Genomic DNA, 14,414 nt, shown 5'->3' with positions numbered 1-14,414 from the left:
ATCATACTGAGTCTTGGTTCCTCCTATATAAAATGAGGAGTAAAACACTGTTGCTCCACCACATAGATTGTCTGAATTGCTGAACATTAAATGTTTTGTATGTTGTATAAAGCCACTCACAGCTACCTAAGAGCCTCTTTGACACAGTGGGTAAGGACATAGACTCTGGGTCACACCACGTGGGTTTATATCCTGGTTCTGCAACATCCTAGTATGACATTAACCTCTCTGTGGCTTAGTTTCCTAATTTGCAAAATAGGGATAATTATGGCATCTCACAAGCACATTGTGGAAATTAAATGAATTTCCTATGTATAGTACATGGGAAAGTGTCAGTAAGCAAGCACCAAATATATGTGGATAGTTACTGCTTCAGAAAATAAATAGGAACATGCTTGTATAGCTTTTAAGGTGGTGCCTAGCACAGAGTGAGGTCTCAGCAGATGTTATCACCACTGCTGCCATTACTGTTGTCACCATGTTAAGATACAGGCTAAGTGTACAGGATGATAGCCTCAGATTTGAGTTTCTGTTGAGCAGAACCTTAAGAATGTTTGTTTTTCTCAATTAATGCTTTATTTAAGTAACTGAAAACGTTCTATGGTGGAACCTGTTATAATATTCTCTCTACTGCACTACAAATCATGCACACTTTATTATGCTGTGGTCAGAAGACTTATAATGTCCTCAGAAGCCATTCCTGGCTTGTTGAGGAACTAAGGAAGAAAATTTGATGTTTTATCCAAATCCAGAGGTACAGAAGGTTAAATAACAGCAACCAAAAGTTTAGCGATCGAATCCCATAAGGGGAAGAAAAAGTGGTTGTGATGAAATAACTCGGAAATGCTTTTGCAAAGATGAATGGTTCTTCTACAAGTCATGACCCTTGTGGAAAATACTGACGGTCACTAGGTTAATCCATGGTCCATTACAAACAGGTTTCCTACGTTCTTTGTGGCCAAAGCTCCCCTGTTTTCATGTTTCTGTATTGTAGGTGGGAACCGCAGGTGTCAACCAGGGCAGGCAGCAATGTGACAAACGATCCACAGCTGATGTTATACACAGAAAGGTCAAAGGTGCCATAAACCCTTCTTCTGAAGCTCCCATGAACCCACATCCTTCCTCATCCCTCTGTTCATAGCGGTTGTAGTAAAAGAACAGAACTCTGCCAATAAACAGACAGAATCCTAGTCCTTTCCCAGAAATTTTACAACTACTCCTTGAATGATGCCCATAAACATAGCAGCTATCTGTCAGAAGCATGTAAATCAGGTCTAAATATTCATCCTTGTTCTCCCAGGCAATGCTGCCTCGCAGCACTTTGCTTCAGTGGAGACTGCAAGCCTCATGACCAACAGTGGCTAAGCCTGGCCTGTGCTTCTGTTACCTGCCTCTCATTCTCCTGCAGAGCTGCTGTTGGGCAGACTGGAAGGAGGGGCGTGAAAGTTAAGGACCTGAGTGTGCAGTGGAGGTTGCCGGCTGCTCCTCTCACGTGTCTAGACTGTGACTCTTTAGGCTAATTTAAAGCACATTTTCCCAGAGTGCGTGCTCCAGGATGATATTTGATGTTGTGTGACAAAGAATGCTTTGCACAGTCCAGTGGTCCTGTATGTTTGGAAAATTCTGGGTTGTATGATGTTAAATAGGTCTTTTAATGGAAGACTTCCTCAGAACCTGTAACGAATTGAGACATGTTATATTTTAGTGTTCTAAGAAAATTAGCTGGTCTCTTGGCCAGTACATATATCAGGTTTACTTGGAATGATTTCTGGAGTGTTGTGCTGAGAAACTTGGAGACAGTCCATTAGAGGGAGGGAGAACTAGAGAATGTCTCTTCCTGGGTTCCTCCCATCTCCTGGCTCCCACGGGTCAAAATCCTCCTTTCAGGGAGTTATTTGCTCTGCATTTCAGGGTTGCAACATCCAGCTAGCTGGTGAATGCCAGCCAGATCCACACACTGCGGTACAGCAGGACCAAGTGGAGACTCCGGTTTGCAGCTACTGGGCCTTGGGTGATAGACCGAATGGCTAGCGTGCAGCCCCACTACTGAGGCACAAAGGCAATAAGAAACAGCTGAGACCTGGGAGGGAGAGACATGAAATCAGGAGAAGTGTCTTAGACACTAGAGAAGTGTCTAAGAAAACAAACGCGTACTAGCAAGGAAGATTCGAGTGCTAGATTGTGTGTCTAAGTGCAAAGCGAAGGGTGGCTCTGTAGGATTTCAAAGAAAATATATAGGATGGCTTTAAGTAAAAGACCTTCAATGAAATCTGAAAGTCAGATTGGCTAGGAGGTGGGGTAATAAAAAGAAGAGGGTATTTGATGGAATCCAAAACTAAGAGTGAGTTTTGTTTAGGACTTTCATGAAGACAACTACCCAGCTTAAGTTTGCTTTTTCTGACTCAGAAACAAGTATTTCTCCTTTGCACCCTCATATGTCTTGTATATACCACTGTAATTTTTTAACATGAATTAGTTAATATATCCAAAACTGAACTTCTGTGAGTCCCCACTTTTCTTATACCTGTTTTTCCTGCAGTTTCCCCCATTTAAGATAGTGATGACCCTCTGTTTAAAGTTGCTTAGACCAAACATCCTGTTTCTCCTTTGCCTACTCTGTCATACTCCATACCCATTCTATCTGGAAGTCCTCCTGGCTTGACCTGTGAAAAGCATCCAGAATCTGACAACAGCTAATCTCAATACAGTGACTCTCTTTAAGCCACCAGCATTATTGCACCAGCCTCGTAACTGGACTTTTTGCTTTTATTTTGGTTTATTTGCAGTCTGTTGGCCACCCAATGACCAGAATGAGCCTGTTAAAGTCTGTCACTTTTCTGCTGGAAAGTCTCCAACGGTTCCCTGTTTTACTCAGAGTAAGAGCCAAACTCCCAACAATGATCTTTAGCTGCACATGATCTGGCTCCTGTTTACTTCTTTTTTTTTTTTTTTTTGCGGTACGCGGGCCTCTCACCGTTGTGGCCTCTCCCATTGCAGAGCACAGGCTCCACACGCGCAGGCTCAGCGGCCATGGCTCACGGACCCAACCGCTCCGCGGCATGTGGGATCTTCCCGGACCAGGGCACGAACCCGTGTCCCCTGCATCGGCAGACAGACTCTCAACCACTGCGCCACCAGGGAAGCCCCTGTTTACTTCCTGGTGTCTTCTATTTTTCCTCCCCTCCACCCCTGTTCATTCTGCTCCAGCCACACTGTACTCCTGCTAATCCTGACACTTTGGGCACATTTCTCTTCAATGTCTTCAAGTAGGCCAATCCCTCTACCTGCGATGCTTTTCCCCAGATATTTACATGCCATGCCTCTCCTCCTTTAAATGTTGACTTATGTCAACACATCAAAGAGAACGTTCCTTGACTATTTAAAATTGCAACATCTTAACTCGAACATCCGTATTCTTCTTCGCTGCTTTCTCTCTCTCGCAAGCATTTATCACCTTCAGTATAAGATATGACTTCCTTCTGCCTCCTTGCCAGAATGTGAACTCCACGAAGGTAGGGTTTTTGGGCTGCTTGCCCACTGCTCTGTTTTCAGTGTTCAGAAAAGTAGCTGATCCATCGCAGGCCCTCTATCAATACTCAATCAAAAATGAATTACATAAAATTTGGTTACTTTCACATGTCTGTCTACTATCATGTGAGCTTCTAAAAGTATGGAATAGTCTATTTTCATCATTAGCTCTGAGCACACGACTTGGCTCTTCATAAGCCCTTAATAATATTTCGGGCAGGAATGCAGGAGAGAACACTGAGTTAAATTTAAGCAGTTGTTATATAGAAACATGTCCTTTGGGGAAGATTGGTCCCAAAGGAGGTAGGTGAGGGAAGAGGGAGGAAACAAACATTTACTGAAGTCTTGCTATCTAACTTGTATATATTTTCAAAATAACCACTTGAGATAGAAAGTGGTTTATGCCCAGTTAACTGAGATGCCTCGGTATCAGAGGGTTAAAGTAACGTGTCTAGAGTCACACAGCTAAAGAGGCAAAGCCCTTAAACGTTCGAGTCTGTCACATGATGCCAGTGTGAACTGACGCTTACCAAGCCAAATGCTGGATTTGAACAAAATATCCCCACGGATAAAATAACCTTCACTTTGCCTTCATGTTTGGACTGATCATTTCTTCCCCTTTGTTTGTGGATATTTTTCTCTCTAGTGAAGGAAGTCAATTGTGTCTTAAGCCAAATTTTAAATTTCACTAGATAAATGCTCAATTCTCTTAAACCACTCACTTATTGCTCAGTCTTTCCTGCTTTTCCGGAGAGTTAACCTCCACCACCATCGAGGCTCCCTCCTCAATTATTTGCATATTTAGTTATTTATGATTAAATGAAACCATCATCTTTATTTCGTTTGCAGAGGCTTGTGGGACCTGGTACCAAGCCAGATGTGTACAATTAAGCTGGATACCACAAGGAACACCCCAATCAGCAGCAGGTGGGCTGCAGGCTTGCTCATTAATGTTTCTCTTTGCTTTCTTCAAGTTTATGTCTGGTAGTTACTTTGTGGGAGATCTGACCTGGAAAAATGAAGGTCTTTATTTTCGTTTTTTAATCCCAACTGATCTTTGAAGTTTTCTATATCAGTTCACCTAGTCAGAAATGGAAAAGTCACTGGCTCTGAATTAGAGATTGCTTTACTTGGGTTTTGTTTCCTAGTGAGATATAAAAATTAAACTTTCTCCAGCATACCCTCCCCAGCTGCAACAATCACAGCTAAGGAAGGAAGCCTTGAGCAATCAAGTCTATGTGCCTGAAAATTATATCATATCACCCCTTAATGCAGTGCTGGTAGAGATGCGTTTAGGCAGAAGGACTCTTAATCATGATCAAGGCAGTTATGCAGAAAAGAGACATGAAAAAAGGGAAAGGTGCTTTTAATTACACAGGAAACAGCTAACATCTAACCAGAGCATCTCCCTGGGAAAAAAAAAAAAATTGGAATTAAATAGACCAGCTGCACTATCACTGATTGGAGAAAAGGAGTAAAATTCAATTTAATTTTACAAGATGACCATGGAAGCAATAGCATTGTGAAGAAGCACCTCATTAATAACATGAGACAACACAACTTTACAATTTTCTGTTTTCATGGACTTAGTGGAGAAAAAAAATGTGCTTGATTGGTGATTTACTTCCTCCATGACCTTGTCATTTTTCTACAAGGGGCTGTAGTGCTTAGTCAAAGCACTAGTCAGTGGATCATCTCAGGGAGTGGATTATCTCAGAGACGTTGGATGATAAACCATAGAGAAGACAGCAGGAGAGTTGAAACTGCCTCCAAACAGTTGAGAGGGGTACTAATAGCAAGCACTGAGTCTAAAAGTCAAATAAGGGTTGTAAAAGGAGAATTATGAAACAAATAAGCAAAAAACTCAGACACACATATAGGGATAGATTAAAATAGTAAACGCAACACAAGCAAAAAGCAAATGTTTCATGCCACTCATTATGTGAAATGTTTACATATACAGTCATCTCTCCATGTCTGTGGATGTGGAACCCGGGGATACCGAGGGCCAACTGCTCTGCATCATTTTATATAAGCGACCTGAACATCCATTGATCTTGGTATCTGCGGGGGTCTCGGAACCTGTCCCCCACGGATACCAAGGGACGACTATATTAGCGTATGTTAATCCTCTGAGGGAATTTATGAGCCACACGTGTATTAAGATTGAACAAATTACAGCTGAGGAATTGGGAATTAGAGATGCTAAATAACTTGTCTAAAGGTCATGCAGCTCTTAAGTACCCAAAGAGGGATTCCTATTTAGATTTATTTCGTACAAAAACACATGTTCTCCTTCAGTGTTTTAAACTATCTGTCAAGTTGGGAGAGTCCTGAGCTGTTTCTGTGAACACTATTTGTGTGATCTGATGTGTCTTAATTCGTGAATGAGTATACCAAAATTGGGTGGGTTAGTTTGGCTTAAAGATACATGGTTAGAGTCCACAATATAAAGATGTTAATAAATGGGCCATTCCAAGTCAGAAATTGTTAATATTTATCCCAGATCTATGACAAATATGTGTGAATTTGAGGAATGTCATTTCTTCCTTCTAGGCCTGTTTCTCCATGTTTATTATAATGGGAGTGAATTTGCTTGTCTCTAAGGACACTTTATGAATAAATATTCTATGATTCTGCTATGTGCATATCCATGGCATATGCCTCTCAGATCATTAGGGATTAAAATAAGTGATCCAAGTAGTTTGGCTTATGTCAAAATATACACTAACACTTATTAAGTTATATATATGATGCTGTTTTAAAAACTTTATTTAATCCTTTCAACAAAATTATGAGTTGAGTTCTATTATTAATCCCTTGTTACAGGTGAGGAATCTGAATGCTCAAAGACTGAACAAATTTCCCAGTGTCCCAGTTTGTGCTCTTAATTATTGCCCTTCTCTGCCTCTGTCATCCAAGTGACTGCAGCCCATATCACTCTGCTGAGTAATTACACATTCTAATGAGACCTGAAACATAGGCAATGGGGCTGGGGTGCTATTGAGATCTCCTTGGAAAAAGCCACTCCTGAAACATTTTGAAAACTGATTTAAATAGTGATTTGAATTCCATTTGTCTAACCTGAATCAGCTTGAACTATATGCCAAAGATATTAACATGGTGATTTCCTACCTAGAATTTTCTTCAGTGGCAAAATGTTTACTTGTAACACTAATCTTATAGATATGGATGCAAACCCTCAACAAAATACTAGGAAATTGAACCCAGCAATATATAAAAAGGAGTATACACCATGACATATGGAATCTATCTTCGTAATGCAAGGTAGGTTAACATTTTAAATAAGTTAATGTAATACACCACATCAATATAATAAAGGACAAAAACCACATAATCACCTCAGTAGACACAGAAATTCAGCACCCATTCATGATAAAAGCATTCAACAAATTGGGAACAGAAGGGGATTTCCTCAACCTGACAAAAAGTCATCTAAAATAAACCCAGAGCTAACAGCATGCTTAAAAGTGAAAGATTGAATGCCTTCTCTCTAACATCAAGAAAAGGACAAGAATATCTGTCTGCTCTTGCCATCTCTATTCAACCTTCGTACTGGAGGTTCTAGCCAGGGCAATTAGGCAAGAAAATGGAATATAAGGCATTCATGTTGTAAAGGAATTAGTAAAACTATCTGCTGTGGTCTGGATGTTCGTGCCCCCCCACCCCCAAAATTCATATGTTGAAATCCTAATCCCCAATGTGATAGTATGAGGAGGTGGGACCTCTGGAGAGTTAGTAGGTCATGATCTCTATCTAGAGATTCAAAACAATTCATATCAAAATGCCTGATGACTTTTTTATAAGAACTTGCAAGCTGATCCTAAAATTCATATGGAAGTTCAAGGGGCCCAGAACAGCCAAACCCATCTTGAAAAAGAAAAACAAAGTTGCAGGAATCACACATCTAAGAATAGAGAATTGAGAACAGAAATAAACCCGTATATTTATAATTCAATTGATTTTCAATAAAGGTACTAACACAATGCAGTGGGAAAGCATTCTTTTTAACAAATGATATTGCAACAACAGTATGTCAATATGCAAAACCTATAATTAGGAAGAAGCATAGGTTTAAATCTTGGTTACTATGGATTAGACAATGGTTTGTTAGACATGACCCAAAGCAAAAGCAACAAAAGATTTAGATCAACTGGACATTATTCAAAATAAAGAACTTTATCCTTCCAGGAACACCATAAGTAAAGGGAAAAGACAATCCACAGAATGGATGAAATTTACTTCAAATCATATATCCCGTAAGGGACTTGTATCTAGAATACACAAGGAACTATTATAACTCAATAATAAAAAGACAAATAACCCAATTTAAAAATGAGCAAAGGATTTGAATAGATATTTCCTCAAAGAAAATGTAGAAATGGCTAACATGCACATAAAAATACACTCAACACCACTAGTCATCTAAGAAATGCAAATCCAAACCACAATGAGATGCCACTTCATACCCACTGGGATGACTATAGCCATAAAGATAGATGATAACAAGCGCTTGTGAGAATATGGAGAAATTGGAAACCTCACACATTACTGATGGGATATAAGATGGAGAAGCTGCTTTGGAACACATTTTGGCAGTTCCTCAAGTGGTTGAGCACAGAGTTACCCTATAACCCAGCAATTCCACTCTTAGAAATATATACAAGATAAATGAAAGTACATGTTCACACAAAAATATCAGCATAAATGTTTATGGAAGCATTATTTATAATAGCCCCAAACCGGAAATAATCCAAATGTCTGTCAACTGATTAAAGGGTAAATAAAATGTGGTATTTCTATATATGGAATGTAATTTTGTAAGAAAAACGAAAGTATTGATACATGGTATAACATGGATAAACCTGGAAAGCATTATGCTAAATGAAAGAAGTCACAAAGGACTACATAGTTAATGATTCTATTTCTATGAAGTGTCCCAAAATAGGCAAATCTTTAGAGGCAGAAAGTAGATAAGCAGTTGCCTAAAACTACAGAGGTGAAGAAATTGGTAGGTGATCACTAAGAGCTACAGAGTTTCTGAAGTAATGAAAATACTGTAAAATTGGTTGTGATGCATATACAATTCTATGAATATACTAAAAGACATTGAGTTGTACCCTTTAAACAGGTGGATTGTATGGTATGTTCATTATATCTCAGTAAAGCTGTTGAAAAATAGTAAGTCCAGACAATTTGAAACATAGTAATATGCTACAGATTTCATCATTGTTGGTTGATTTTACCCTTTGAGATCAATCGTTTCTTGGAAATAATACCACTCTATCATTCTTCAATTCTTTTTCTGACACACAGCCTGGAGCTAGATCTCCGCCTCCATTTTTTAAATGTAATTCCTGTCTTTGCTCAAAGAACTCAGAAAGTAAAGAGGATATTACATGTGGGAGGAGTTAACAAATGTTTCATGGAAAAAGTCACCCTTTTTAGAAATAAAATCACTAGATTAGGTAGAATTTCAAAAAGTATTTCATTTGTCCCATTTATTCTCTACTGATTCATTGTCAAAAGATATGTTTATACCCCTGTCACCAACTGACAAGTTAGTGGTTTATGCTCACCTCCCAAAGTGTCTCACTTTATTTTTGACTATTCTACAGAATGTTCATCCTTATATTTAGCAGAAATCTCTTTCTCAATAAGTTGGAATGTAAATCCTTCTACTTTTATCACTTAGGGCTAAAAGGTCAGTCAAGTTTCTCTTTTCATCATGACTACCCTTCATTGATTTGCAAGTATCTATCATGCCCAGAAGCAAAGAGGTGAAGGCAAGGAGGTGAAGTAAGGAGGAATATGAACTAGAATTCGATCCAGATAGATGGGCCTTGGACAAATTACTTAACATCTCTGAGTTTCACTTTCACATCTGTAAAAAGAGAACAATAAAATCTACCTTGTAGAATTCTTAATGAAATTTGTTGGACAGCTTTTATTTCTAAGTACCTGGCAGAAGGTAGGTATTCTAGAACATTAGTTCCTGTCTCTTCACCATTGCCTGCTTCTACATTTTCCCAGTAAACTTTTCCAGCTATTTTGATCATCTGTAATGTAAAATGAGTATAAAACATGTGTAAACTATCCTTGACCTGTAAGCATAGATTAAAATGGAGAGGGAGCAGAAGGGACTCCTCTGACCTCATAGGGATTTAGATAGCCTACTTCTTACAAAATTCACAATAGTTTGTCTGCCTTCTAGGCTGAACATGTACCTTCTTTCTGCTTGCCATTCATAAGAAATTCTTGTTTTGTAAACAAACCCTAACCTGCTCATTTGGCCAAGAAACAGGGATTTTTTCCTCTCCGAATTCCTTTCAACCCTACGGAGAGTTTGTGTTTTGAACATATGTAGTTCAGAGTTTTTGCTTTCCTGGTGTTTCTTGCCTTTATTCATTGATAGGCAAGAATTTATTTTAGAAACAAAATTGGATGTTCAATCATGATAGTATGGCAGTTTTAGGAATAGGAAGAAACTAACCTTTCTTAAGTATGTTCAGTAAATGTCATCATTGTACTCAGTACTTTCCTTGTGATGATCTTAAGCATTTACTATTATATATCTGCATTTTACATTTGAGAAAACTGAGTCACAGAAGTAGAGAGACTTGCTATAAGTTTCATAAACAATGCCATTCTGTCCCCAAAGCTTCCCTCTCCATTACACACTGCAGTAGCAGACTTGGGTAGCAGTTATCCTGATTTTACATAAGAATTAGTGTTGGCACCAGCAAAACTCCAGAATTTTATTGTTGTGGTTTGAGTCCTTTTCCAAGAAAATAAAAAAGAAATACATAAAAGAACACTTGGTTAGTGAATGAGGAAATCAAAATTCTCATTCTAGCTCTGCCAATAAATGACTGTGGGATCCTCAGAAAGTGACTACTTTGGAGAATAATATTTATATTTATATGGAGATCATTAATTATATAGAATCTTAAATGACTTTTAAAAAACTCTTGAATCTTCCACATCCTTTCTGCCTCTTTCTCTACCTATTCTTTAGGGATGTCTGACATTAAAAAGTCATATATCTACATAATGGCTGTATCTTTTTTGTTTGTTTTCTCTTCAGGATTAACTTATCTAAGACTGATTCCAAGCAGGCTTCCTGACAGAACAGAATTTACCCTCCTGCAGAGCTTCTTGGAAACGTGCCACAGTTCTAAATTGTGATCCTGAATCCCTGGGTGTCCCAAAGCTCTCTCAGGAGGAGAGCCATCAATATTGTTTCATAATATTCCAGATGTCATTTGTCTTTTTGACTCTCATCCTTTCCTAAGTACATGGTAGAGTTAGACTGTCTGACAAGGGACATCACAACAGATTGAATGCAGAAGCTGACAGGAGAATCCAGGTGTATTTCAATGTCAGATATTCAAGGCACTTGCAAAAATGTAAAACATTGCCACTAATTTTTCTTTTTGCTAATTTTTGCTTTGTTTTGGAAAATATGATTTAAATTAAATATTGTTTATGTTAACATAGAACGGATTTATTATTTTTAAATGAATTAATATTTCTGAAAATTTATCAGTTTTAAATATTTTTAGTATAGTAAATTTAAACATATAGAACCCACACAAACATATTTTTTTTAGACATCTGAATAATTTTTAAGAGTTTAAAAGGCTCTAGAGACCAAAAACTTTGAGAACCACAGGCTTAAGGCAATCAATCCTGATAGGTTGCTGAGATGGGCTTGGGTCACAGCCTTGCTCGTGCCAGAGAAGGAGCAGACATTTCTTCAAGACTTGCTACATCCATGTGTGCTGCCCCTCACTGCAATGGACAGCAGAAAGCCCCTTTATCCACTACTGCTCCTATCTCAGTAAATTACCACCAATACACCTATTCCAGGCAGAGTGTATTCACTTCTTGGTCACTCGCATATACTCATTCAGCACTGATTTAAAATTCCTGTTAAACAAATATGAGTCCAAAGATAAATCCCAATTAGAGTTTCTGAGAAACGAGTGAGTTGAAAAATATGAAGAACATATGTCTCACCTATTTAGATTCTTGAATTTTAGGTTTTTCTAGTTTTATACGTGGAGCCTAGGAGGAGAATCATTAACCATATGAAAGTGTAAAATTGCAAGCCTCTTTGATACTGTTCTCATTACTCCAAGTCCCAGGGATGGTTATTATGTTATGCTAGTAGGAGGAACAATGGGAAGATGGCTTGGAAAATATGACATTTTGTTGCACTGACAGACCCTAATTTGTTTATTCTTGCTGGTATCAGTGCCCTTACAGAATCCACAAATACACTAGCTCTGGTTTGGCCACATGACTCGCTTAGGGCAATGGAACAATAGCAAATATGATGCAAGCAGAGACTTGAAGTTTTCACATTTAAGCTTGTCCTCTCTTGCTGCTCTTGGAGCCCCAAGTCATCATGTCAACAAGTATAGGCTGGCCTGCTAGATGATAAGAGACATGTGACATGTGACCCAGTTATACCCATCACTCCAGCTGAGGGCAAGTCAGCTGTCAGATGTATGAGGGAGGACATTTGGGATCAGCTAACCCTTAGCCATCCCACCTGTAACCACAGGTACATGAGTAAGGCCAGATGAAAGATTCAGGTACACCAGAACTGCCTAGTGAAATTGGAAGCCAGATAAGTGGTTGAGGTTTTAAGCTTCTGAATTTGGGGTTGGCTGATTTTACAACTGTAGAGATTTGATATCAAAATTTACTGTAATTTTAATGCTTGTAAACATACTTATAGAAACTTCTTTGATACAGGTTTAGTCTGTCATATTTCCTGACTTCTACGAGGCAGTAAAGAAGCCAGTAAGATCTAAAATTCCTTTCTTAATTTGTGTTACCCCAGAGCCTTAGAACCTTTTGCTGTAAATGTGCTGGCAGTGAAGGTTGTGGGTAGGCTGGGGGTGAGGTGGGAAATGAGTTTGGAGTAGGTGCACTTGGTTGGTTAATTGTAACTGAGGTAGGCAGTACATAGGCCCCTGGGCTGGACAGCTGGTGTCTGTCAAACAGAGAAAATTGAAGCTTTGTTTTCCCTGACACTCCAAGGACAAAGTTAATCGCAGGAGCTGAGCTCTCCTGGAGTAAAGAGATAAGATGATCACTCCTGAGGTCAATGAAACCTCCTTGTCTGCACCTGCGCAGGAAGGCTCCTTGGGGGTCAAAAAAGGAGGGGGTGCCATCCCATAATAAGTGTGGACGTACCCCCACAGGCCTCAGCACTGGAATCCATCTAGCAAAATGTTGCGCATACATGTTGGGGAGGGTCCTAGGGCAGGTCATGTGTGGAAAAAGAAGGGAGGTAGTTGGCCAAAAGTAAACAAAGACCTGAAAGAACTGCCCTATAGAAATGATTTAACTGCCTCTTTACTGTACTCCTCCTCATTAGGAATGAAGCCCACACCCCTTCTCTCTGGGTGTGAATTTCTGTCTTGCTTCAGTCTTTTTTTTTTTTAATTTATTTATTTTTGTCTGCGTTGGGCCTTTGTTGCTGCACGCGGGCTTTTCTCTAGTTGCAGTGCGCAGGGGTCTACTCTTCCTTGTGGTGTGCAGGCTTCTCATTGTGGTGGCTTCTCTTGGTGCGAAGCACGGTCTCTAGGTGCGTGGGCTTCCCTAGTTGTGGCATGCAGGCTCAGTAGTTGTGGCGCATGGGCTTAGTTGCTCTGTGGCATGTGGGATCTTCCTGGACCAGGGCTCAAACTTGTGTCCCCTGCACTGGCAGGTGGATTCTTAACCACTGCGCCACCAGGGAAGCCCCCTTGCTTCAGTCTTAAATAAACAAACTGTTTCTCTGTGTGCTCTCCCACTTGTTGTGCTGTTTCTCTAATAATAAACTTTGTACCTGTTTTTACAGTTTTTGCCTCCTTGAAACATTCTTGCTTTCAAATGGGGCAAGAGCCAGGGGCACTTTGCTTCTAGCCTCTAACCCCTGGTGGTCTGATGAATAGGATTCCTGGTTTTCATCCAGGCTATGCAGGCTTAATTCCTGGACAGGGAACTAAGATCTTGCTTCAGGACTGCTCACTGCTGTCTCTCTGAGATCATAACAATTTTCTCATTCTGAGCTTTGGTTTCTCTAAGGAATAAGTTGAATGACTGAAATTTTCATTTTGTTTCCCCTAGGAAATTTTGAAAGATATTCTCTGCTATGGGACAATAAATAATAATAATAAAGATTACTTGGTAATATAGAGATAAATGGCTTATTAGAGATGTCAAACTGGTAGCAGAACTTGAAGCATTAAAAGGCAAGACACAACTGTTAGGGGAGAACTGGTAGCAGAGATTCAGGCTGGAGACTCAGTGGGAGGAACAACAAAAGCTACTTACTTAAGTCTCCCTTAAGAACATTTTACATTTTACAATGTGATGCGCACAGTGAATGCCAGTTACCTTGCCCCAGGCCTGACATAAGCCTTGTTAGATTAGGAAAAGGACTGCTCTCTCTAAACTTATGTTCTTGGACTTTAGAGAGGGTGGGAATTAGAACCAAATCTTAGGTTCAACACTTACCAGATGAGTGACCTCCAAGACATGATCTATAAAATGGGGTAATACAAATACCTAAAAAAGAAAAAGAGAAAAAAAAAAACCTACGTTTGAAAACTGTGACAACGACCCGCGCCTTCTCTCTCTCAGTGACACTACAATCTATGCAAAGAAAATGTACCTTTCTTCAGGGCCACATAATGATGTCTGTGGGCCTCTAGGCAATTTTGCTTTCATGGTCCCCTTCTTTCATAAAAACATATTACAAAGTATATTTTATGACTGCATTGGTATACAGACAAACAATCCTTGACCTTAGAGGTTAATTTTTTCTTCTAACTTTAAAGGAAATTAAAACATTTTTGTGGGAA

At 39.3% G+C, this 14,414-nt stretch overlaps 1 long non-coding RNA gene across 2 annotated transcripts in view; it reads right to left on the bottom strand.

The window, feature by feature from the left end:
• The window catches only part of LOC307191093, a 475,292-nt gene that overhangs the window by 49,727 nt on the left and 411,151 nt on the right, over window positions 1-14,414 (bottom strand). For both annotated transcript variants that reach the window (XR_013829601.1, XR_013829602.1), the window contains one exon: window positions 14,068-14,118. This is a non-coding gene — a long non-coding RNA (uncharacterized lncRNA). The remainder of the gene's footprint in view (window positions 1-14,067; window positions 14,119-14,414) is intronic.

Source organism: Stenella coeruleoalba (assembly GCF_951394435.1).
Source record: "Stenella coeruleoalba genome assembly, chromosome: 8".
Taxonomy (NCBI): domain Eukaryota; kingdom Metazoa; phylum Chordata; class Mammalia; order Artiodactyla; family Delphinidae; genus Stenella; species Stenella coeruleoalba.
This window is presented reverse-complemented; position numbering and strand designations above follow the sequence as displayed.